This window comes from Opisthocomus hoazin, chromosome 1 (assembly GCF_030867145.1).
Source record: "Opisthocomus hoazin isolate bOpiHoa1 chromosome 1, bOpiHoa1.hap1, whole genome shotgun sequence".
Taxonomy (NCBI): Eukaryota; Metazoa; Chordata; class Aves; order Opisthocomiformes; family Opisthocomidae; genus Opisthocomus; species Opisthocomus hoazin.
The window spans coordinates 144,257,131-144,279,757 of NC_134414.1; the positions used below are offsets into that span (position 1 = coordinate 144,257,131).

The window sequence follows — 22,627 nt, forward strand, 5'->3', positions numbered from 1 at the left end:
AACAAAAAAAAACACCACCACCACCACGGGAGAGGGAGACCGGGAACAATGGGGGAGGAGAGGCGCGCCGCGCCGCGCCTGGCCGCCGGCACCCCGGCAGGGAGGGGGAGGAGGAGGAGGAGGAAGGCGAGGTGGCGGCAGCGGGGAGGGGGCTGCGCGGGGAGCACACACAGACACACGCATCCCCCCCGGCCCCGACCTCCTCCCCGCCGCGCACCGGGACGGCCCTGCGCGGCGGCGGGGGGGCCGATGGTAAGTGACGCGCCCGCCGCCCCCGCGGACCGCCATCGCCGCCCCTCGGGGGGGGGGGGGGGGGGGGGGCGGGACGGGGACACGACTCCCCGCCGGCCGAGCGAGCGGGGCGGGGGGGGGGGGGGGGGGGCACCGAGCTTTTCCCGCCTTTCGCCCCCCGCCCGGCAACTTCCGACACCGAGCGGGGCTGCCGCGGGTCCCGGGGACGCTGCTAACCGGATCCCTTCCCGAGGAGGAGCCCCCCCGTCCCCCCCCGCTCTTTGCCAAGAGTAAACACCCGGGAGCCGCGGCTCCGTGGGCGTGCGCGTGTCCGCCCGCACCCCCCGCCACGCCGGCGCAACCGCCCGTGGGAACGCCTGCCGCGGCCCCTCTCCTCCGCTCCCCATCCCCGGGACCCCCGGCCGGGCGCAGCAACCCGAGGGCGAAGCAGAAGTTTGGGGTGCCCCCCCCCCCCCGTCCCCAGAGGCTCGGGCGACCCAGAGACCCGCGGCGGGTTCGGCAGTGGCCGCTGTCACCCCCGCGGCCCGCGCCGCGAGTGGGGGGTCCGGCGAGGGGGCGCGCAGCGGCGGGGTTACCTGGGCGGCGGGGGCCGGGGGGGGCTACGGCTCCTGGCCCGGCAGCCGGACACCCGTCCCCGGGGCGGGGGGAGCCCCCGCCGTGTCACCGCTCCGCGGGCCACCTCTGCCCTGGACCCCCCGGTTACCGCCGCCTCCTCCTCCTCCTCCTCCTGCGGCACCCCCGGGCGCTGGGGAAGCGGCGGCTGGGGGCCGCCGCGAATAAAGTCACGCTCGGCAAGGAGCGAAGGAAGAGGTCTCTCCCTCCCTTGTTTACTGCCGGGGTCTATTATTTTTAATTGAGCGTTTCGCACACGTGCGCTGGGGAAGCGGCGGAGCCGGCGGGCCGGGGCCGGGGCCCGGGAGCCGGCCGGGCTGCGCGCCCGGAGCCGAACTGTCCGGCGGAGAGCGAGCTCGGCTGCTGTTCATCTCCGCGAGGGAAGTCCTTATCTTCTGCAAATATTTGATACTGGGACAAGTCCAGTAATTAACAAGAACAATCAATTTCACCGCCTGCTCGGGGATTTAAGAAGTCATCATCTGGAATTCATGAGCATTACAGTCTTTTTTTTTTTTTTTTTTTTCCCCCTGCTTGGATGCGTTATTGTATATGGTCTTTCCAGTGTGTGTGTGTGTGTGTTCCTAAGTGATTTCACCCTTTGATGCAAAAAGATGCAAGCCATTAACAACACAGATAATATTCACAACTGCTGATTCAGTGAGACTTCAGACCTCTCCGTGGGAGTGGGGAGAGGAGGGGGTAACCCTGACGGGAAAAAGAAAAAAAAAAAAGAGAAGGAAGAATGTTTCTGCCTTGGCTTTCTCCCTACCTCTCTGGCAGGAACTCCTACGGGAGTCCCGTGGGTGGGATGGGAGCCGTGCAGACCCAACACACCGCTGCCTGGTCCGAGGCTGGCCGGCGCTGCCCAGGTGGGAGCATCAGCCCACCCAGCCGGCCCGGGAACGGCTCGTACCGGAGGAGAAGCCAGCCTGGGAGAGGAATGGGACTCCCGAGCTCTGCAGCAGCATTTCTGGCCGGGCGCGGGCTTGAGGTGCCAGGGAGCCTGCGTGGCTGTCAGGACCCATTTACTGCCTGGCTGCAGCGAGCCAAGCAGGCCAGACAGGGAATGGCCCATGGCCCAGTTGTATCCAAAAAAAAAAAAAAAACCAACCCCAAATCATGCAAACTTGCCTCGTCTGGATCAAACTCAGACATCTGAGAAAGGTGCCCACACGCTGAATGGCAGAGTTTCACCCCATGCTGCCCCAGCCACCCAGTTCTGCACAAGTTCTCATCCTGGTTGTCAGCATCACAAGTCCTCGGTCCCCTCCCGCTCATGCAAACCCCACTTCTGACGGCTGGCAGCCCCCCGTACTGGCGCAGGTAAGGAAATACGTGGGGCGCATAGCTCTGCTCCATCTCAGGTAATCTCACACCTAGGGACTCACAGCCAGGCTTCTTAGGGGTTAGGCTGGCAGGGCTATGAGTGTCCTCCCCACATCTTTCAGAGGTCTTCACTGTTGATACAATTCCCACCCTTTCTTTTTTTTTCTCCCCATAAGCACTCTCCCCCCTCCCCCTTCACTTCTTGCTTTATGCCAGCTCCTCCTTACAATCATGCTGAAGTTCTTTGCAGTTCAACACAAGAAAGGAATTAGGGTGGCTGAGTCCAAAACTAATCTGGAGCAAAGAGAAAAAGCCAAATGCAGGTGCATTTTATTTAAGATCAAAAGCACAATGGTGTGAGATTGTATTATGCTCTCCACAGGAGCTGTATTTTTGTACTTCTACAATAGGATTAAGGTGTTCAGTAGAAAAGAGTATTAAAAAAAAAAGCCCCATTGGACTGGTACTAGCTGCATTTGAGTTTTTCTTAAATAGTGAGGACATTTCATCCTTCAAGGACTCTTATCATCCTATTTCCAAACACCTTTAAAAACAATAGGTGTGAAAGTTAGTAATAATTTAATTTTTACTATGTATTGCTGAGGATTCGTTCAGCCTTTTTTTATTGGAAGGAAGGATGTTACCATTTCTGCATTGACTCATTTCAAGATTTGCAGTCAACCAAATGCTTTTTAGTCAAACCTAAAGACATCTCCTTATTTAGCTGTGCATATTTGAGAGCACAGGATGTTGAATGTTAGTACACAAGGGCTGGACACAGCTGGGAGCACAGCTTCAAGCCACTTTTCCACCCTGAATAACTAAAGAAAGCACGAAAGAAAATCTTCAGCGCAACTTAACCAATGAAAGGTAGGCGACTGCGCAAAAAGTGCTACCTATTTTAAACTGGAAATCTGCAAAGCTCTGGCTAATTTTCAGTCTCCCAGTGCCAGGAAAGAACGACTGGAGTCTGGTTCTGTTCTAGCTGAGTTCATGGAACGCGACGGTGTTTAAATTAAAGATCTCCCCGACCTTCGCAGTGAGCAGTGAGCACCTAGAAATCAATTTGTGCATACTTAGTGAAGGTGGTTTATACACAGGTCCATTTTCTCTATATTGCCCCCACCCCTGTACCTACAAGTTCAACAATTACATTTTTAGGCATGACTCCATAAGGAAAAAACATACGGGTAGATCTCTGCTTGCACAGAGCTGACCTGTCTCTGGTTCTCCCTGACTTTGTCCCTTCACTAGCACTCTCCACAAGCTACCGTGTCTACCTCATCCTCCTAGAAAATTCGGTTTTCTAGTACATTGAGTCTTGGCACACTTGTTTTCACAAAAGCTGGTGTAGAATGCTGCCTCTCTCATATGGAAATGGTCTATTACTGCCTTTCAGAGGTGTAAATGACAGCACTGAAGAACAAAGCCCGAGTCCTATAAAACAACATGATCTTTGTGACAAAGTAATCCAATTATTGAGGTAGTGTGATAACCTTAGAGCTATATCAAAATGAAGAAACCACTTAGGAACTGACAAACATCTGTTTTCGTATCAGAGTGCATCAGCACAAGAACACCCTAATGTGGTCCTAATCAGCCAAAGTATCGCTCTCGTCTTTTACATTCAGCATGGCTTATCTGCTTCTCCATAATAAAACCAAGGGTGATACTTGCACTGTGTTCTGGTAGCAGGAAAAGCCTCTGTTACTTAAATTGAAGCAATCTGCTTCTATGCAGGTCCCGTCTCCTTTCCCCCAGAGGCAACAGAGAATCCCAGCTATGATATTTCAAAAAGACAAACAAATATCTTCCTAGGGAACATAACGCGTGCTGCTGTTGCGTCCCTGAACAGGGCTCTCTATCCAGTTTGTTGTTTGTTCCTCCAACTAAATGAGAGAGTTATGTTTTCAGCAGAGTAACTGGTAGTCTTAAATGCAGTTTGGATCCCACATTTCAGTCCTACTGACTAAATAAGGAATATATTTATTTTTAGAAGAAGGCGTGTACAAAATCTGAAAGAAACAGGAAATGTTGATTAAATTAAATGTTGATTAGGTGTTCTGTAATTTAAACTGTTGCAAGCATACAGAACGATGAAAAGGAAGCCAGCTGAAAGAGTTATGATAGTTGCTTTTAGTTGTCCACGCTGAGCAAAAATTAAATATTACAAGAATCTGTAAACAGCTTTCAGCTTCAATAACGTATTAAAGGCCCAAGCAACACTCATCTGTCATGCTACCATTAGTAATTCTTAGATTTCAATGAGATTACTCACATGTATAAAAATAAGCATAATCTATCAGGACACACAGATGAATAAAGACAGTCACAAGGATGGATTTAGAAGCAGGCTGGGACTTCATTAACACGGTATTTTCACATGTCAAGCAGTTAAGTGGGCCCAGCACAGGGATTATAAAGCTACAATTTTGGGCAGATCCTCCCTAATCTCTCGCTTACAACAAGCTCGCATCTGAAGCCCACCCCTCATCCCTTCCCCAAGAAAAGGAAGGAGGACCTAAACCCCAAACCACTTCACGTAGGTTTGCTGCTTTCCTAGGCACAAATCCAGATTTCTTGCACATTTCAGCCTTAGTCCACACTGGACATTATCTCAGAATTTCCATAAATTCCAACAGATGAGTAAATACATATGTTCTCATCTATTCCATTTCCAAATCCATTTTTTCAGCCAGTCCTTGGCCCCATGGTGCTACAAGGCTGTGAAAACATTACATGCCTCCCCCAACTATACCCTAACAGAAGAACATACCTTTCATGACACCAGAATACCCGATCAAGTGACAGCATCCCGAGACCACAGTTTCTACGCCATGACACAGAGGGAGAAGAAACACCGTAGCCTAAGGCAGAGACCCCCAAACCCTAGCTTCACTTACGTGCCTACCAAAAGCCAGAGACCCAGTCAAGCATCGCAGCTGGCAGTCTCACGCGTACATTCTGACTGTCCGCTTTCTTTCCTGGCTGTTTACCCCACCACCAGGTTAATTAATAGCGTTTTTGATGGAGCCTCCACTGGAGGCAGAGGAAGCACTTGCAGGATGAGAAACCATGTGGTGATGCTTACTTACGGAGACCACTTGGAATGTGTCTCGCATGGCTCGGCGGGGGTCGCTTAGGTCTAATTAGTCAGGATAGACCATTAGGACAGCGCGAGCATGGTACTTCCAGACTCCCAAGTAATCCAGCTCTGTCGGCATGGTGCAGCACTGTGCACAGCATGCATGTGAAACTCAAGCAAGGACTGCAACATAAAGTTTTCAAAACTATCAGGAGTTTTGGGTGCTCAACGAGCAGAAGAAATTGTGGGGCCTCAGGTGGCACAGAGTTTTCCAAAAGTAGGTGTCTTTCATTGTTAAATCCAGCCTCATTTTTTAAAACTTACCATTGACTGAAAAAGGGAGGTAATCAAAATCATCTGTGGCTGCTGAAAATAGAGGCCGGGTCCTGGGAGTAAGTTTTAGCAGGACTGAGCACCGAGTGTCTTGTCAGTAGCACAGGAACAGGGATACACTGTTTTATTAGCGTTAGTATCTCCACAATGCTCCTTAAAGCAAAACAAAAGAAAATAATGCTGTAAAAGGACAGAAAAAATGTCTCCATTTCCTGTCGTTGCCAAAAGTCTCTAATTTTGAATATAATCAACCTTTGTGCCACAAGAAAGAGTATTTTTTTATGTATTTAGGCACAGTAATTGATCTTAAAATAAATCTGAAAAAGCGCTGTAAACCTGTTTAAAATTTAGCACCATTACTGTAGGTTTATCATCCAGCATGTACGCAGTCAGTAGTACCCTCAAGAAAAGCAAGCAAACATAACAAAACCAAACAAAAATTAAGAAGTGGCCAAATCCCCAGCCGAAGATACTGTTCCTTTGAAGAAAGTTTGTTCTGTTGAGTTGTGATCTTTGTTTGAAAAATCATAGAGCACATACAGTTTTTGCTACAACATTTTTCATGTCAAGCTGTTTTCTTGCTCTACCATCTTTTGCAAAGTAGCACAGCTCCTAATATTGCTAAATTACTATCATAAAAACAAAGAGGAGAGGAGGTTGCAATGCAATGAGACGTTGTTTGTATTTGTAACGGGGCAATCACTGATTTAAAATTGGCGTTGGAACTCCTTTTCTGAAATGATTGCTGGGTTAGGAAAGCAACACTTTAAACCAGCTAGCGACACCTGAATTTCTGAAGGAAGGCTCAGGTTTAGCACTTGTCCTAGTCTGTGTTTTGACTATTAGTCCTGTGCATTTTTAAATGTGTGCATGTTCTGTTGCTCTGGAAGTATCCTATAGTAATCCTCATACGATCACTGTCTAGAAGGCTCATACATCTTTATATTTTACCTTTAAAGCAAACAATTCTCTACGAATGAAATTCCCTTAGGAACACAAAGCCATTTCACCTCGTACACCTGCTCATGTGGTTACAGGTATGCAGTGAAGGATAAGCAATACAAAATATTTTATATTCTGCTTTTACAGTGTGTAGGCATTCAGGCTGCTCACTACAAATGACTGCACAAAGTGAGAGGCACTGAAGAATCAGGCCCCAAAGATTTTCTATACTGGATCAGATCAGTGGTGCATTAAGTGTGTCACCTCACAGCTGGATGCTCCAAAATGAACCTAGCTATCTGGGTAGTACTGTGGCAACTACTCTGGCAGGCAGGTTGCATCCAGGAGAGGAGACTGGGGTTTGTCTTTTATTTTCTTAGTGTATCTAATCCAAACTGTCCTCATTTGTGATTAAATTGTTCAGACTTCCTTAACAGTTAAACAAGAGTACCTGACTCTGGTTGTGAGACAGGATGTAAGACACAGCATTAGAAAATATGAATAATAGCATGAAGAAGCGAAAAAAACCGAAAAGAACAAACCCAAACACATTATTTTCTCACTATTTTCATATAGTTCTGTGGTACAACAAAGTAGTCCGCAACATAAGCAACACACGATAGTTATGCTGTAATTTACATCATGGTATTTTACACTGCAGAGCTATTTTGTGGAACTTTACAGCTTTATATAAAGATCCATTTAAGTCAGAAGTGTGACTTAATATTACACAAACAATAATAATACACAATATGTAAATATCATCTAGCTATAGGAAGCGCCAGGTATCAGCAACACGAAGTAGCAAAAAGCACATAAAGCTGTCTCAATCTTCTAGAGGTTTCACATGCTGAACCTCCGTGAGAATCAGATTGCAGCGAATCAAGTCAAAGACACCTATGTTCCTAAAACAGTTCAACATGCTGATTTCAGCATCCAAAAAATCCAAAGCCCCCTCTGCAGAAGAGCAAACCTTTCAGTGCACATTAAATACACCGGTCGTGATTGTTACGCAACTGATGCGACTGTTCAAAAGCACTTACGTACCTGCTATAGGACTGAAAGCCAGTGGCAGGTATATGTGTCCCCTAACAGCTTCTCTGGAGCTCGGTTTCAGTCACCAGAAAAACACACTAAGAAAGTATATCTGCATACTGTTACAACAAACCCTCTTCCGCTACTGGTTTGCATACTGTTTTTTAGAAGAGTTTAATCTCAGCAATATTTTCAAACATACGCCGTATGACTGGTGATTCAGTTTCCCCAGTTCACGTCGCAGCACATAAAAGCTTTCAAGAAGAACATGTGTCCCACCATCCATTCGCTCTTAGTCATTCTGACACATAAGGCTTGATTGCAATCCTTTGCCAAAAAAAGGTCATTCACAAAAGTATTGTTTTCCCCTTTTTTTTTTGATTCTGACAGACCTACTTGTCTCCAGACAAAACAATGTGAAGAGATGAGTAACCAATGATCTGTTTCTGAAAATGTTTATGTGTAGAACTGTTATTGATACACTTGAAATTTCACTAGTAGAAAACACAGCTCTTGTTGGGGATTGGTTTAAATGGGCTTGTTTTCTCCTCTGACCGTGTAGTTGGAACCCCTGGTTGCGTGTGGTGGTGGTGTGTGGGTGAAGAGCCCCAGGTTTGCAGTGTGGCTGAGTGCGGGGACTGTCCCAGCATTTGCTGGAAGAAAGGGCCAGCCCCCAGGCAGCGCTCCCGGGCAGGGAAGCCGCAGGTTTAGCCCCTCTGTTGGCACCAGTTTCAGGGCACTGCGCAGAGAAGTCAGAGTAGAAAAGAAGGATAGAAGGGAAGAAGGCAGGCCATAAGGGTGGGATCAGGATAGACACAAAATGTCAAGTGGCTCTGTAGAAACTGCAGAAATCGATACATTAGGCATACAAAAAAACCTCACACAGAACTCTCATCAGACCAGTTAGGGGGGTCTGAATTAGTTGTTTGTTTGTGTTTGTTGGTTTTTTTTTTTAATCTTTTAACTGACTTAGAAAAAAACTGAAAAGTCTGTAAAAACCAAAGGCCTCTAGTATGGACCTTTCTTCAGGCAAAAAAATAAAATCTACAATAAAACTCTATTGTATCCATCCTCCAAGCCAGAAGCAGAGCTGGTATTTGTAAACCTAGAGCGGCGATTAGAAGCCAGGCTTGCAGACAAAGAGCAAATCCAAGGGTTCACAGCAAGGACTCTCCAACCGTAATATTCCTGAAGTCCTCCTCACCCAGACAGCAGCTGTTTATATCTGGAATATTTTTTTTCCTCTTACTTTGATTCATACTAATACTTCAATAACACAGACTTTCATACAGCTGATTAATTGAATTTCCTTTTCGGGTAAGGAGGTTTTCGAAGACAAAAGTGACTGTGAGATAACCATTAGCCATAACGAAGTAGAGACTGAATTTTAGTGGAGGAAAAAAGGGTCAGCAACAGGCCTGGGACAGGAGGAGGAGGCACCAAAGGAAGACTCACTGGAGCCCTGAACAGTGTTAGAGGTGAAGCAGTGATCTTTCACACTGCGAACAGTAGTTAGGCTACTCTCTGCCCTTTTCAGCTTTGAAAGGCTGACTGCTTTCAGGAGAATTAAATATTTAGTATTTAGTTTATAGCAGGCAATGGTGTTTTGCTCAGGAATGGTTAGCATCTCTTGAAGCACTCAGGAGCTGCAAAAGCTATCTTTTCCTATTTCAGCTTCCCTTGTTCAGAGTTTCTGAAAAACTGTTCAGTTGCTGAATAGTTGGAGTGACACTGAAAACTAACCACCTTCCTACTCTCGTGTTACCTTCCCCTACAACCTGTTTGCCCTCCTCACGTGCTGTTTTCCTGAAAAACAGCTTACTGGTAAGTGGCAGGATCACTATTTCTGTAGTGACAGAACTCATCAGAGAAGAATGCAGAGATGAACGTTGTTTTTGTAGCAAGAGGAATGACTTTTTTTGGGCAGACTTATTCCACGGAGGACCTGGTAAGGACAATCCTGCTTGTTACAGTAATTCACAGGCTCACATCTTCACCCCTCTGGGCCTAACCGATTCCCCGGTGATCAGTGCCCAGCCAGTGCTCGTGTGTGCACGCATGCGTGCACGTCTGCCAGGCAACAAGTGTGCAACAGAGGGCTGAAACTCACCCTGGTCTGTGAAGCATGGGGGCCTATGACTGAAAATCTGCTCCCTTGCATAATCCTGAAATTAGCAAATTTCTAGTAAAGGATGTCAGACAGAAATGGGAGGAGAAAAAATGCTTTCAGTAAGCGGAGAGGAAAACCCAGCGTCGGAAAGTAACCGACAGGATTCATGCCCAGTTCGAGCTGCATCTCTGTCACCGATTGCTGTGTGACCTGGAGTGAGGCACGTCAGTTCCTCTGACTTCAAAATCCCTGCTCTGGAAAATGAGAGCAGGGGTAGGTGAAGCTATGTTAAAGACCCTTGGCTGGTTAGAAGACGTGTTGTACGAGTGCCAGTTGATTACAACCAACTTCTGACAGATAGGGGAGGGAAGGAGACCAGATGAAAAAATATGCTCCTCGCAAACTGTAGCATGCATGAAGAATGTCACTGGTGGAAAGGGATTATCTGCTTGGCAGCGGTGTTCAATGGGATCTGTGATTGCCCAGGTAAAACAGCTAAAAGCCAGTAAGTGGGCCTTCCTCAGGTACGCTGCTAGCCACCGGTGGTTTCAGTCCTGCAAGGGAAGGAGTTCTCCAGCCATGCCCCCATAAGAAGGTGCTTGTGGGCATTCTGAAGAGCTACGTTTCCACAGCGGTGTTGGGGCTACCTGGCAGGGTGACAGCTGGAGTTGCCACATGCTTCTGCGGCTGATAACTCATTCCACGTGCTTTGGGCAACTGGGAGGCTTCTAGGCACGATGGACGGGGTCTTCCACTGACACAGTTCCTAGATAAACTGTACCCACTATAAACTGAACCCATAGGCCAAACCTCTGCACTGCAGACTGAGCTCCAAAGTATAGCTATTTGAAAAGCATGGGATTTCTTTTTTAATGAAAGCTCTGTAAGTTTCAGGGTTACAAAGTAAGTACACACATAGTCATGTGATATTTTGCTTTGATATTAACATACTCTTCTTGACAAAAAAAGCTGAAATACACCTTGTCTGTACACCAGCAGCTAAGAGGCTTTAATGTTCAGGTACCAGTAAAATAATTTTCCATGAAACTATGTGTCGCTATGTCTGAGCAGACAGTGGGTATTTCAGGCTGTACAGTGAAACCTATTATCAGAACTGTCCATAGCAGCCTCCGTTAAGCCCAAAAGAGAAAGCAAACTTTTACAGCATTTGAGCTGAATTTGAGCTGAGCAGCGAACCTGGGTACAGTTCTATGGCTAGCAGGGTTCTTCAGGTACTACCATCTATTGGCTTTATTCCCGAAGGCAAGCCAGTTCACTACTAGAGGTTCTTCTGTTTATATAACGAGAGAAAATAGCTTCTACTCAGTACATGTATCTGCCTGTCTGTCTAGAATTCATACAGTTTGATGATGTCTGACTGGACTAATGGTTCTTTCGTTCATGATGAACCATGTTTTCGTTTGGGAGCAGCAGGGAGGGAGGCAAGCAGGCAGCCAAGAAAAAGCCGAAGAGAAGGTCTCAGCTGGCACACACAGAAGCGTTTCCCAGAAGGGATGCCCTCTTCCTCCTCCCCAAACCTGTGGCTCTGCCACACCCTACTCATACTCCCCGCCACAGTTTGAGCAGTAGCAGCTGCCTGGCATCTCCGCGGGCGGCTGGGTACCTGCTCGGGGCTCGCTGCCACCTCATCAGCTACGAGCACCCTCCCCTGGGTACCTGGTGACAGACCAAAAAACCATTCGAGTCTTTAGCAAATATATAAATTTTTTTCTGCCGTGATGTTTTAAATCCTTTCTTCAAGCCTTTGTTAGTTGTGCTTGGAAGAACTCCAGGCAGCCCAGAAGACAAAGCAATGTAATACTTAAAAAAATCCAGTTTATTTGTGTGTCAATAAGGGTTCACGCGCATACCCACCCTGCGAAGGTACGAGAGCAATACTGCCTTCCCTCCCATCTCTGCCTTGCTGCTTTGCAGCAAGGTGTAACTGAGAAAATCATCTGCTGAGGTGACGTAAAACCCAGTGTCCCTGAATTCATTATTAGTATTATTTAAGCAAGGAACAGAGTCAAAAAGTCAAGAAAGGACTTTGTGTGTGTACATACTGGAGGCTTCAGTCCACCCTTTGCATGGGGATAAAGAACACTATCTGTTTACAGACAAAAGTAATGAAACCTACAAGGTTGTTTAAACCTTCGTTCTTAATAGGTATAATTCTGGTTTCTTTTCAAGCTGAAGTGTTTGTGACTTGAAATCCACCTTATCACAACTGTCTGGGTCCCAGTGATTCCCTTTTTGAAGCAAGTTACTTGTTGCAAAAGTAAATTACTTTGTGTGATTTTCTTAAAAGATTATGAAAAGACTTTCTCATAGCATTCGGGTTGCCAGTTTGAACTGGGTGGCAAATAAGAGGTGGCGAAGTAATTAGCACCTCAGATATATAATAGAATAAAAATTAATATTTATGTCTCGTTTTGAACCCACTCAGACACACCGGATCTAAATTCAGCTCAGACGTGGAAGTTGTTGGGGGTGAATTCTGCTGAGAAAAAATTACGTTCGGAGAAGACAGAGAAAGCATTGCAATGAAAAATGAAACACAATACAGAACAGAAATCTGTGAGAATGAAAAATCTAAAATATTATACGGAAACTAAACAGAGACAGAAAGGTTGTTATTAAAAAAAAACCCCACATTTCAGGATCCCAAATTGTTGGAAGTCCTGTTTCTATACATAGCCTAAGCTTCAGTTTTCCTAAAAAATGAGCTACTACAAAGTAATGATCATTGTCTACAGAAGAGGCTTTACGTTATCCAGGAAAAAGTCACAAGCCACACGAATTGCTTTCAGCCAGTAATTCACAAAGGATCTGATTCTGCAAAGTAGTTATCGGGTAGCAGCACTGCTACACAAAGTGCCAAAGCCACAGTGAGAGTCCATGTGTAGGCAGATCACCCCACCCAGGCGCAACCACAGCAGGCGGGAGGTGGAAAAAGCGAGCCCACACCTGCAGCCTGAAAACTTAGAGCCACAAGAGCTCATGGATCTGCTAATGAAGAGCAGACTGTCCATATCCTTAGAATTCAGTAAATAAGTGGAAATATTTAAAGTACAAAAGAAAGCATAGTTCGTATAGCAGTGTTTCCCATCCCTCTGTGCTGGTTTCCCTGTCAGTATAACTCTGCCAGCTTTAATGCCCATTATTTCTAATTTGCCATACAAGAGGAAAGGCAATCAGGAAAGTTCATGTGCTCACATATACTTACACCCATGCGTGCATCGATATATCATACATAATTTCTCAAAGTAAATATGTAGTGATTAATTTAATATAAGAAATAATTGCAAACAGCATACTGGGTCATGGGTGACAAATCTAATCATTTACTGAGAGTAATATATGCAGAAATAAACAAGATATAGCTTATAACCAACGTGTGGGAAGTTAGCTGTGATTCATGCAAGCGTCTGCATTTCTTGTTTGTGGACAGACGGTTGCAAATTTAAGCACTTAACAGACACCTCTCTAATTTCCTGGTAATTAATGATTTTTGTAATGGTTATTAAGGCCTCAAGTCCTAGTACTGTCGGCTCATTATTGTGTATATGAGCTAACCGTCATCAGTTAAAAATATAGGTGGACGAGAGGCAGCTCCGTCTTCTCTTGGGCTGCTGTGGCTCTCCGAACGGGAACGTGTGACCCCCTCTAGTGGAAAAAGGGAGGAGGGGGAAAGCGGCTCTGCAGAATGGCCCACGGTGAGACACGGGCATCCCCACCGCCTCTGCGATCGATAAACAAAAATTTCTCTGATCACGCACCTCTTCAGATGCTCCGGGATCGACAAGATGCAGCATCACCGGTATTTTGCTGCAGGACGCAGGAAAGCGCTTGTAATGGAGCAGAGTAAAATGAAGGAACCAAGGCTTGGGCCAAGCATCCTGTTTCACTCTGACAACAGCACAGTTCAGCCAACCCACCCTAAAGAAGTTTCCTTTTCATAAACAGCCACTTCAGTTGCAAAGTCCTTTAGAACATGGATGCCGAAATGGTGCAATTAATGGAGAAAAAGGAAAAAAAATACGACAGGTACAAACTTTGCCTACCTTTATTTCTTCTGACACGTGTTTTAATGGGATGCATTCCCATTCCAGGAAAGGAGCCTATTTAGTTGTTTGAACGGTCTCGTTTTTCCTCCACAGATGGGAATGAACTGAAACCTGTTATTACTGCCCAGTGCTGTGGTTGCACAGTGTGAACACAGAGCTACGAGCCTCACGGTCCTGAGCTGGCCAGGACTTCCGTCCTTACACAAGCCATTGGCTTTCTCCCATCTCAGTTTCTGCACCTTCAAACTAGTGAAAATACTTACCCTCGGAGCTGCTCAAAGGTGAAGCATATGCTCAACAGCAAAGGAAAGTTATGAAGTATATATATACACAGCACGAGTGTGGAAGCACACAGCACTGGCCACCTGGGTTCCCAGAGTCCCCACCTTCGCATGCAGATGAAAACTGGCCTGGGTACACTAAGCAATGACATCTTAGTGGTGCGCTCCTTGTCCTCATCAGGAATGCTTACACTGCAAAGACAAGCCATTCTTTCAATGCTTTGTCACCTCCACATCTAAAGGAAACCAGGCAATAACTTTTTAGATGCGCTACAAAAAGGTCTCTGAACCTCCAAAAGAGGTCATTCGTATTTGGGTGAGAGCACAACATTTTTCTTTTTTTTTTTCTTCAGGCAAAACGATAATTGTGAAAGAAAAGCTTTAGTAAACCACTCTCTGCAAAGTCAGGTCAATTGTGTTGTGCCTGTGCACAACTCAAAGTGAAGTTAGATTTAGATGGTAGGCAAGGGAGGCCACAAGTTTGCCTCAGCAGGTTTCTTTCCGGAGAAAACTGAAGCCCCCTCACAGCCGAGCTCAAGTTTTCAGAAAGTTCCTGAACCTCCTCCTGGTCCCTCTGCACAGCAGTGTGGACTTGCTGGATTTTAGGGTGGGATGATGGATCCATACTGCAAATGCAAATAGCAACATGCTGTGTTGCACTGGAGCTGGGCAACTGGTTAGACAGGAGGAGCAGAGAGGCCCGTCCGTGTTGGTTTTTGGAAAGCTGAGGAGAAGCAGAAAACAATTCTCCTTTCTGTGAATCTATCTCACACTTTTTTTTCTCCTTCTCATGGAAACTGAGGGTAGCATTTTCCTTTACATATTTTTTAAACTGTTTTCACATCTTAAAAGATTAATATCAGCTGTCAAGATGGTAGTTGTGTGTATATAATTCTATATTCTTCACTCGGTGTGTAACCTCAAAACTCTTTATTGATTTACAGACTTTTCAAGTGCTGTTTGCACCATCCTGTGACACAGGGCTATGTACTACACACGTTTCTTTCATTTAAACATTCATGTTTACAGGTAATTTTCCAGTATTCAGAAAACGTGGTAAAAGTGGAAGTGTGAAACAGTTGTAAGATGCTAGAAAGTGTCGTCCCAGGTTCTAGAAAAACTTCTCGGAATCAACTCACCTGGCCAGGAAATACCCCTGCCTGCAACCCATGTTCGGTTAGCTTTTCAAAAAGGGGGTTTTAAGAGGTTTCATTTTAATGTTTTAATATCACAGCAGATTGTGGTGCCTTACAGTAATCAATCCGTGATTAATTCCGAGGATGCACTAAAGGGTGTGCTGTTATATAAAAAGATGAGAAAAGGGGATTTTACCCGTTTATTATTTGCATAATGATTGAGGACTCCCCTCCGTTGAGTGCTAGCTAATTTGCAAGACAAAAAAAATGAATGCTCACTTTCAACATGCACCTAGTTAAGTGCTAGTGGGAACTCTTGTCTGAGACTTCTCTTTGCACGTTTGCATACAGCTGAACCTGTACCTCCAGACCATTAAAATGCTACCAGCGAGATTTTCAAGCAGCCTGTGAAGTTTAGTGGGATTTTCACATGCAAGTCTCTGCTCTATTTTGAGAAATTTAGAGTAAGTGCAGGTGTGCAAATAAAGATACTAATATAAATTCTAACTAGAAGTTGAAGAACCAATGTAATAATTAATTAGAAGTCATAAATCAAATGCTTGTTATCTACTGTTTACGTGTTAGCAAAAAGGAGAACTGTATGACTCTTAAATCGCTTAAACAGCACAGACGAGAGCTCGTGCTATGCTGGTGTCATTCATTGCCTGCATTAAAAGAAAACTAGTCATGTAGGAAATGACCACTTGATTCTAATAGCAGATCCCCTCTCAGTTCTCTGTGAAAGATCAGAACAGCAAGGCAGTGCTTACTCCCCTCTCAAGGAATTCCTCCTGGGACTCAGAGCTGGCACCTGACGGCAGCAGATCACCGAGGTTAAGCACCCAGCCCTGCTCACAGGCCAGGCACTATCCCGCTTCTTCACGGGACAAGCCGGTTTTGCATCCAGATGCATTTTTAGCACAATCCGCTTTCCTCCGTTTCCCACCACTGTTACTTTAACTAGATTTTCCTGTGCTTGGAAGCTTGAATGCTTTGGCAGGCTTTACAAAGAGAAGTGCAGCTTTTGACCTCCGGGCATTATCTAAGTCCGCACCACACATTTATCAGCCTGAATGTAGTGTTAGTTTTATGGAGGTTTCCGCTATCAGTTCATGACAGTTTCTAGTCTGCCCAGTTCTCCTTTCCGATCAGATGAGCACCTGCTAGTCTCAGGACTGGAGAGCCCACGTTAACCATTCACGCACCAGCGGAGCCTCCGCAATCGCCACCGACCGCACAGCGCACCTCAACGCTCGCACTTGCAAATCCAGTAGTCACACAAGGCTTGTATCAGCGCTGAAAAGCTGAAAAAGCAACCCTACCAATGCAAAAGGCACTGGCTTCAGCCAGCCACCAACTGCCCTGCCTACCTCCGAAAGAGGGCAGGTAGCAGCTGTAAAGGAGCACTTCAGAGTAAGCAGGGATTATAACATACCTGGTCAAAACAAGGCCAACACTACCTATTTTCAGCAAACACCTTAGAAGACCTCTGGTGCTGTTCTGCAACGACGCATACAAAAATATACAGGTTTGTGCAGCTCGGCACATGTTTTTTGAGATCTGGCTTTTGGTCTGTCTGTAAACCCCGAGAAGTCTGTGTATGCCCGAGTGTCACGCCACAAGAAGCGAGCTGCACGGCCTTGATTAGCACCTGCCTGCTCCGTCGAAGAATGACAGTCAACTTGCTTCTTCACTTGTCTAACCATGGATGCACTGATTTGATTGAAAATACATAAATGTAAATTTAACACCTTCCCCGAGTGATCGTTACAGCGTTTTGGAATGGCCTCCTCGTACACGTGTGCTCGTGGCCACGGATCTCCATGGTTTAGTCAGTGCTTCTGCCACCAGCTCCAGGTGAACAGGATACCTTACTTTGAGGAGAGGTCCCTGGACATTCAGATGTGAAACATTTTGGTTTACTACATGGGATAATGTCTCTCTCTAGTGGCTAGGTACAGTCAGTATAGCAGCCTGGTTACTTACAGTTTTGATGGCATTTGCTAGTTAAACAATCACTGCCATAGCCAAATTCTGTGCTAAAGGTCCCAGGTTTAACCACTTTATTGAGCACACCATTGATGTGCTGTCCTGACTACACTCAATCCAACAAGAACTTGTTCATTTTGCAGGGATTCTTAGCTGTTTAATTTTACAGAAAGAATATTGCTTAGAAAGAGGTGAAAGTTAGCGAGAATACCCAAGGTCTGGGAATTTCTTACTGGCTACGTATATCTCAACCAAACTCAGGCTGTTTGGCACTGGGAGTCTCAGGACACTTCTGAAATCCCAAGGGTATGTAACATTTAGACAGAGGGCGAAAACAAGCTTTTCTCTCAGCTCCTGACGTATTTCACCTTCTTGTTCTCCTAATACACCAACAGAACGTTCAAGTGGGGGAAATTCTAATAAAAAAGGATGATATTCAAGAGTTAAGAGGCTGCTAACGTGATGTAGGTTCTCTCTTCCTCTCCACTTGCTCACAAACAAGAGTTCAGTTCAAGTGATCGGTGACCAAAGGCCAGATTTTTAGCAGCAATTAGATGCAAAAAAGATAACAGTTACTGACTTAGAAGGGACTTCAGAAATTCTCTGTTGCACATATGGAGAAAATCCCACTGCTGAATGCCTGCCTTTCTGAAAACCTGGTTATACACCCAATTTTCTCACAACAATAACTGACCTTCACCATTACTGATACGCAATTGTTGTTTGGTAAAAACAAAATAAGGATTTCAACCCAGCCTTTAGTGTCCAGCCACCACCAGGGTCAGTGGTGTTGACTGGGGTGGGAGTTCGTCATGGTAAGACACTGAGTGGAGGCTGGTACTGCCCTGTCAAGGTTATGTGCCTAATTAGGAGATTTCCATCTCTAAGGCTGCCCGTCTGGCAGTAAGAGTCAGTAAAGCCTCAAGACTGATAACCTCATGATGGTGTTTTCAAGCACGCCTGTCCAGTTCTGCTAGCACAGAGCGCAAGCGAACTGTAGCCTCTTTGCCGATGTCTTGTCAGAGCATCATTCCCTAAAGCAGCAGGGCAGCTACACTGGGTGGTGGAGCACCCAGACTTTGGGACACGTTGAGGACTCTCCACTGGGACGCTTGCCCCGCACAGCGCTCAGGTGGGGAGGGCAGGGAGGTGGCAGCTGCGAACAAGCCCATATTCTACCCTTGCTCTTCCCAGTGAAGTGGAACTTCGCTGCAGTGAACGGGAGAGATGGGAACTGCTGGAGAGAAAGAAATGCTGGCGAAGAGGGGGGGAATGTTCCAGCGCTAGCAAATACAGCTGCTTTTGCATATGGCTAAGCCAAGAAGAAGGGAAACTTAGGGATGGGAAACACCAGGGAAAGCTCTTCCACCAAATTATAAACAAGACAGTAATTGGGGCTAGAGAAATAATATCCTCGTGTTCTTCCAAGGCTGCAAACAAATCAGTGGCAGAAAAACAAGATCTAAGACCTCTTTCCAGTGTTCCAGTCCCATTCTGCATTTCCTAGACCATGCTATCTTTTATTTAAGGACAGAAAAAAAAACCAAAACGAACAACAACAAAAAAGGGATCCTAATCTGAGATGAACTGAAGGCTTGATATTTGAAAATTAACACATACCTTGCTGTATCTTGTAGGCTCTGGCACTGCATTTATCTGGGGCAAACAAAGGTTTTGCCTGGTTCTAAGCCCAGTGAGATGGCAGAATATGAGCTTCTACAACTGTCTGAAGCCTCCAGTCCACTGCAAAGCAGTTTCCCAGGCGGGGCAGTTTGCTGCCCAATCTCGCAAGTCTCAAGACCAGGTGAGAAAGGCAGGCCTGACACTGGAGAAGAATCCAGCTGTCCTCTCCTGGAGCGGGACAGCAGATGCACCTACAGCAAGATGGGCTGTGCCTGGCTGCCGCTAACTGGGGTCTGTCCCACTCTGCGGGTCGAGCCCTGCTGAAGCTAATGGCATATTTCAGCAGGGAACGAGGCCTGCAAATTGCAGCTGTACGTGAATATCGATAATAGCCGCCAAACACTCTTCTTTCTAGCTCCTCTCCCAGGAGGGTGAAGTGCTTTCTCAGCAAGGGTGGGACAGTGCTTCCAGTGAGGCAGGAAAGGAAAAATTGTCTCATGTTTCGGCTGCCTTAGGGCTCACTGTCACTTATACAAAAATTAGTGGTGTACCTGCTATTTACTTTGGAGGTGGCAGGATCAGACCCTCATTTTCCTGCCAGACAATGCACCCTCCTAATTATGTATTCACATCACATTTTGATAATGGTTCCTTACAGACTAATTGATATGAATGCTTAAGTAAAGTCTAGTTTTAATATGTTAGTACTGAAGAAGAGACTGCAGTCCTGTGGGAGATTATACATATTTCCCACTGATGAGTACCTTAAATCTTAATGCTTATGGAGAGAGAGGAGCAGATGAATCTACGGAGCAAGATACAGACGCTTCTTTTACAGTATGGATTTTATACAATTAAAATTCCTGGGAGCAGTGGTGAAGATTGTTTTTAGTTTCTAATAGATGTGTCTCTGTTTGAGGTCTAATAACATGCAAACTCTGAAGCTTTTTCTGCCGTCTATAGGTGTGGATTCTCTGGTGACTAGTAGAGTGAGTAGCCTTTGTGGCATCTCTCTCGGCACAGCACTAACAGGATCTTTATTATTCTATCCAGACAGCTATTTTCATTCAAAACACAGGGACTTGGCAACTTTGAAATGGCTATCTTTCTACCATTTCTTGTTGGTGGGCACAAAAGTTTCTGAGAAAGGAAAGAAGGATGGGCAAAGAAAGATCATCACAGCATAAGAGCTATTTCCTTAAGAAAGCAGCTTAAAAAACAGTTGTAAAATGAAAATATCCCCCTTTCTTCAAAAAAACAAAACAAAAAAACCCCAACCACCACCACAAAAACCTGCAAAAACCCCAAACAACAGCAAGAGCAATGGAAATGGAAATCAGTGCTAATGATGTGACTCACAGGGGTCTCATCATTAACAGAAACTGACTCATTACACTTGTTAGAAATTGCCACGATGCTATTTTATCTGCCCTTTGTGTCCCGGGAGCAGAGCTGAGAAGGCCAGAAGCTTGCTCCAACCATAGACCATGGTGGCAGGCCTGGCTGGTCCCTGATAACAAGATGTGGTTCCAGTGAAGCAGCTGTATTTGGCTTTTTGTGTATTTGTTTTAAAATTGTCCCTGACCTGAACACAGATTACGATGAGAGCTAAAGCGTGTTGAAAGTCCTGGAGGTTACTGCTAGTACCTATATTAGTCCAAGGATAGTTATGACCATCTGAGTGGCTTGGCTCCGAGTGTTTACATGACAGAGGTCTCCTCTGCTTCCTGCCACAGAGGAAATAAAAAGTGTATCCCAGGTTTTATAGTTTTCGCTGTGTGGGGCAAAGTTTGCTATATACATCCGAGCTATATGACGGGCTACTTATCAAACATATATAAAATTTATACATGTTCCTTTTCCGAGTTAAATAAAGATGGCCCCTCCACCTACGGTGAAGACCGGTGATTTTTGTCTTTGTTAGGTACAGAACGCGTCATGATTTCGAGAACCCGATGTCATCCCTACATACTATCGCCTTCCCAGCTGTCGATGAAATACCACCACTCCAGTCGCTATTCCTACTGAACAGGTACACAATCAGTTTATTTACAATTCATTAACATGATACAATATTATGCTATAACAGTCCACATTTTTCTCTCAAATATATGTATGATGTCCATGGAGGTGAATAGTGCTCGATTCGATAAACAGCAAGCAACTTTCTCGCGTTGGGAGGAGGAGAGGCCCAAATCAGTCAGTAGCTCGTAATCACCTTGATACCATTTTCCGTGTGCACCGAGTGGGAAACCCATGAATTTAATATTAGTTGTATTTGTTAGTTCCTGAACTTGATTTCTCAGATGTTGATATTTCTTTACTTTTTCTGTTGCAGCATCTGCCAATGAAGTTGGTTTACTCTCGTATCTCACCGTGATGTCTACCACCAATGCTTGGTCACCTTTAAAAAATACCAAGTCCGGTTTGTACAATTCATTGTTGTCATCCCTAAGCAGTGGCTCCTGGAAGATGACCCACTCCTTTTTCTTTTCTTCATTCGCCAGCAGTTCACAAAGGTAATTATGCCTTTTGATCCTGGCGTCCTGGACTGCAGGGCAATAGCCGATGATACGGGAACAGCTCTCATTGTCCGCCCCGCAGTGCCGACATGATTTCAATTGATTATCTTTTCTACCTCTTGCTAGAAATTCCCTTGTGGGGTAGACATTCATTCGTAATTGCAAGGCTGTGATGATTTTCCTGTGAGGAATGCCCCTGTAATGTTCAATCCAGTTATTACTGATTTTATCCTTTTCAAAGTTTGATATTCCACGGCCTTGGGATAAGAATTTCATCCAGTTTATAAATTCTTGTTTTCTCTAGTCACGGGGTCGAGGAAAGATGGTTTTTGGAGTTGGAACTTCCCATTCAGATGCTGGTTCATCCTTGCCCAATTCTTTGGTGTTCTGGTTCGGTTGCAGCCAGCAACAAAAGCGCCACGCGGCCGTCCCTCCCCCTGCCGGGGTGCGGAGGAGAATGGAAAGAAACAGGCAGAAACCGGTGGGTCGGGATAAGGGCAGTTTAACAGAACAGCAAACAAAGGGAACAGGAACAACAACGATACAGAAAAGGGGAATACACAAAACAAACCAGCAGAACAGAGCCCGCAGAACAGAACCGCTCTCCCGGACCGAACCGCCGCAGAGCCCTCCCGAGTCGCGAGAGAGTTCCCGCCCCCCAGCTCCCCCCCACCGGAACCCAGCATGATGGCACATGGTATGGGATACCCGGGTCTGTTTGGCCAGGTGGGGTCAGCCCCCCTGCTGTGCCCCTTCCCGGAGTCCAGTGAAAATTAACCCTGTCCTGGCCAAACCCAGGACACTTGGATACAACCATAATCGCTTTTGGGTCCCAAATGGGTGGAATTTTGTTCTTGTCACCACCAACTGTAATCCACTATTTTTAAAATTCCCTTTCTATTCCCTCTTGTCGGGCCACCTCCTTCGTTACTTCATCAGAAGACTGTGCGATGCAGTCTTCGGACTTGTACGCTTGGGATCAGTCCCAAAAGTCTGGTAATACCCAGTCCACCATCCCGAGTGCTGGAATACAGGATAACGTCACATGTGCTCGGTGGTAGACGTAGCCACTCCTTGACAGCTGTTCATATTGCTAAATCAAGGGTTTCGAGGTACGTGGCTTTCACATTGGTTTGGTCCGCCAAATAGATCAGTCCTGGAAGCGTGTAACCTTTCAAGATATCAATTTTCTGTAGTGGTTTAAGTGGAGCAGTGCCAATTCATTGTAACCATCCCTGTAATTTTTCCAGTAGCTCTGGTTTCGATATTCCTGTCCATGGGTCAATCCGTACTCCCAAATATTTCTCAGAT

General features: G+C 45.8%; 1 long non-coding RNA gene across 2 annotated transcripts; it reads left to right on the forward strand.

Annotated features, from left to right (window-relative positions):
• The first annotated feature begins 131 nt into the window (after nt 1-131).
• LOC142363695 (uncharacterized) lies at nt 132-22,225 on the forward strand. Of its 2 annotated transcripts, XR_012765896.1 has the most exons (5): nt 132-252; nt 20,719-20,826; nt 20,925-20,993; nt 21,133-21,313; nt 21,621-22,225. It is a non-coding gene; the product is annotated as an uncharacterized LOC142363695 (long non-coding RNA). The 2 variants fall into 2 exon arrangements; XR_012765897.1 differs by lacking the exon at nt 20,925-20,993.
• The last annotated feature ends 402 nt before the right edge of the window (nt 22,226-22,627 follow it).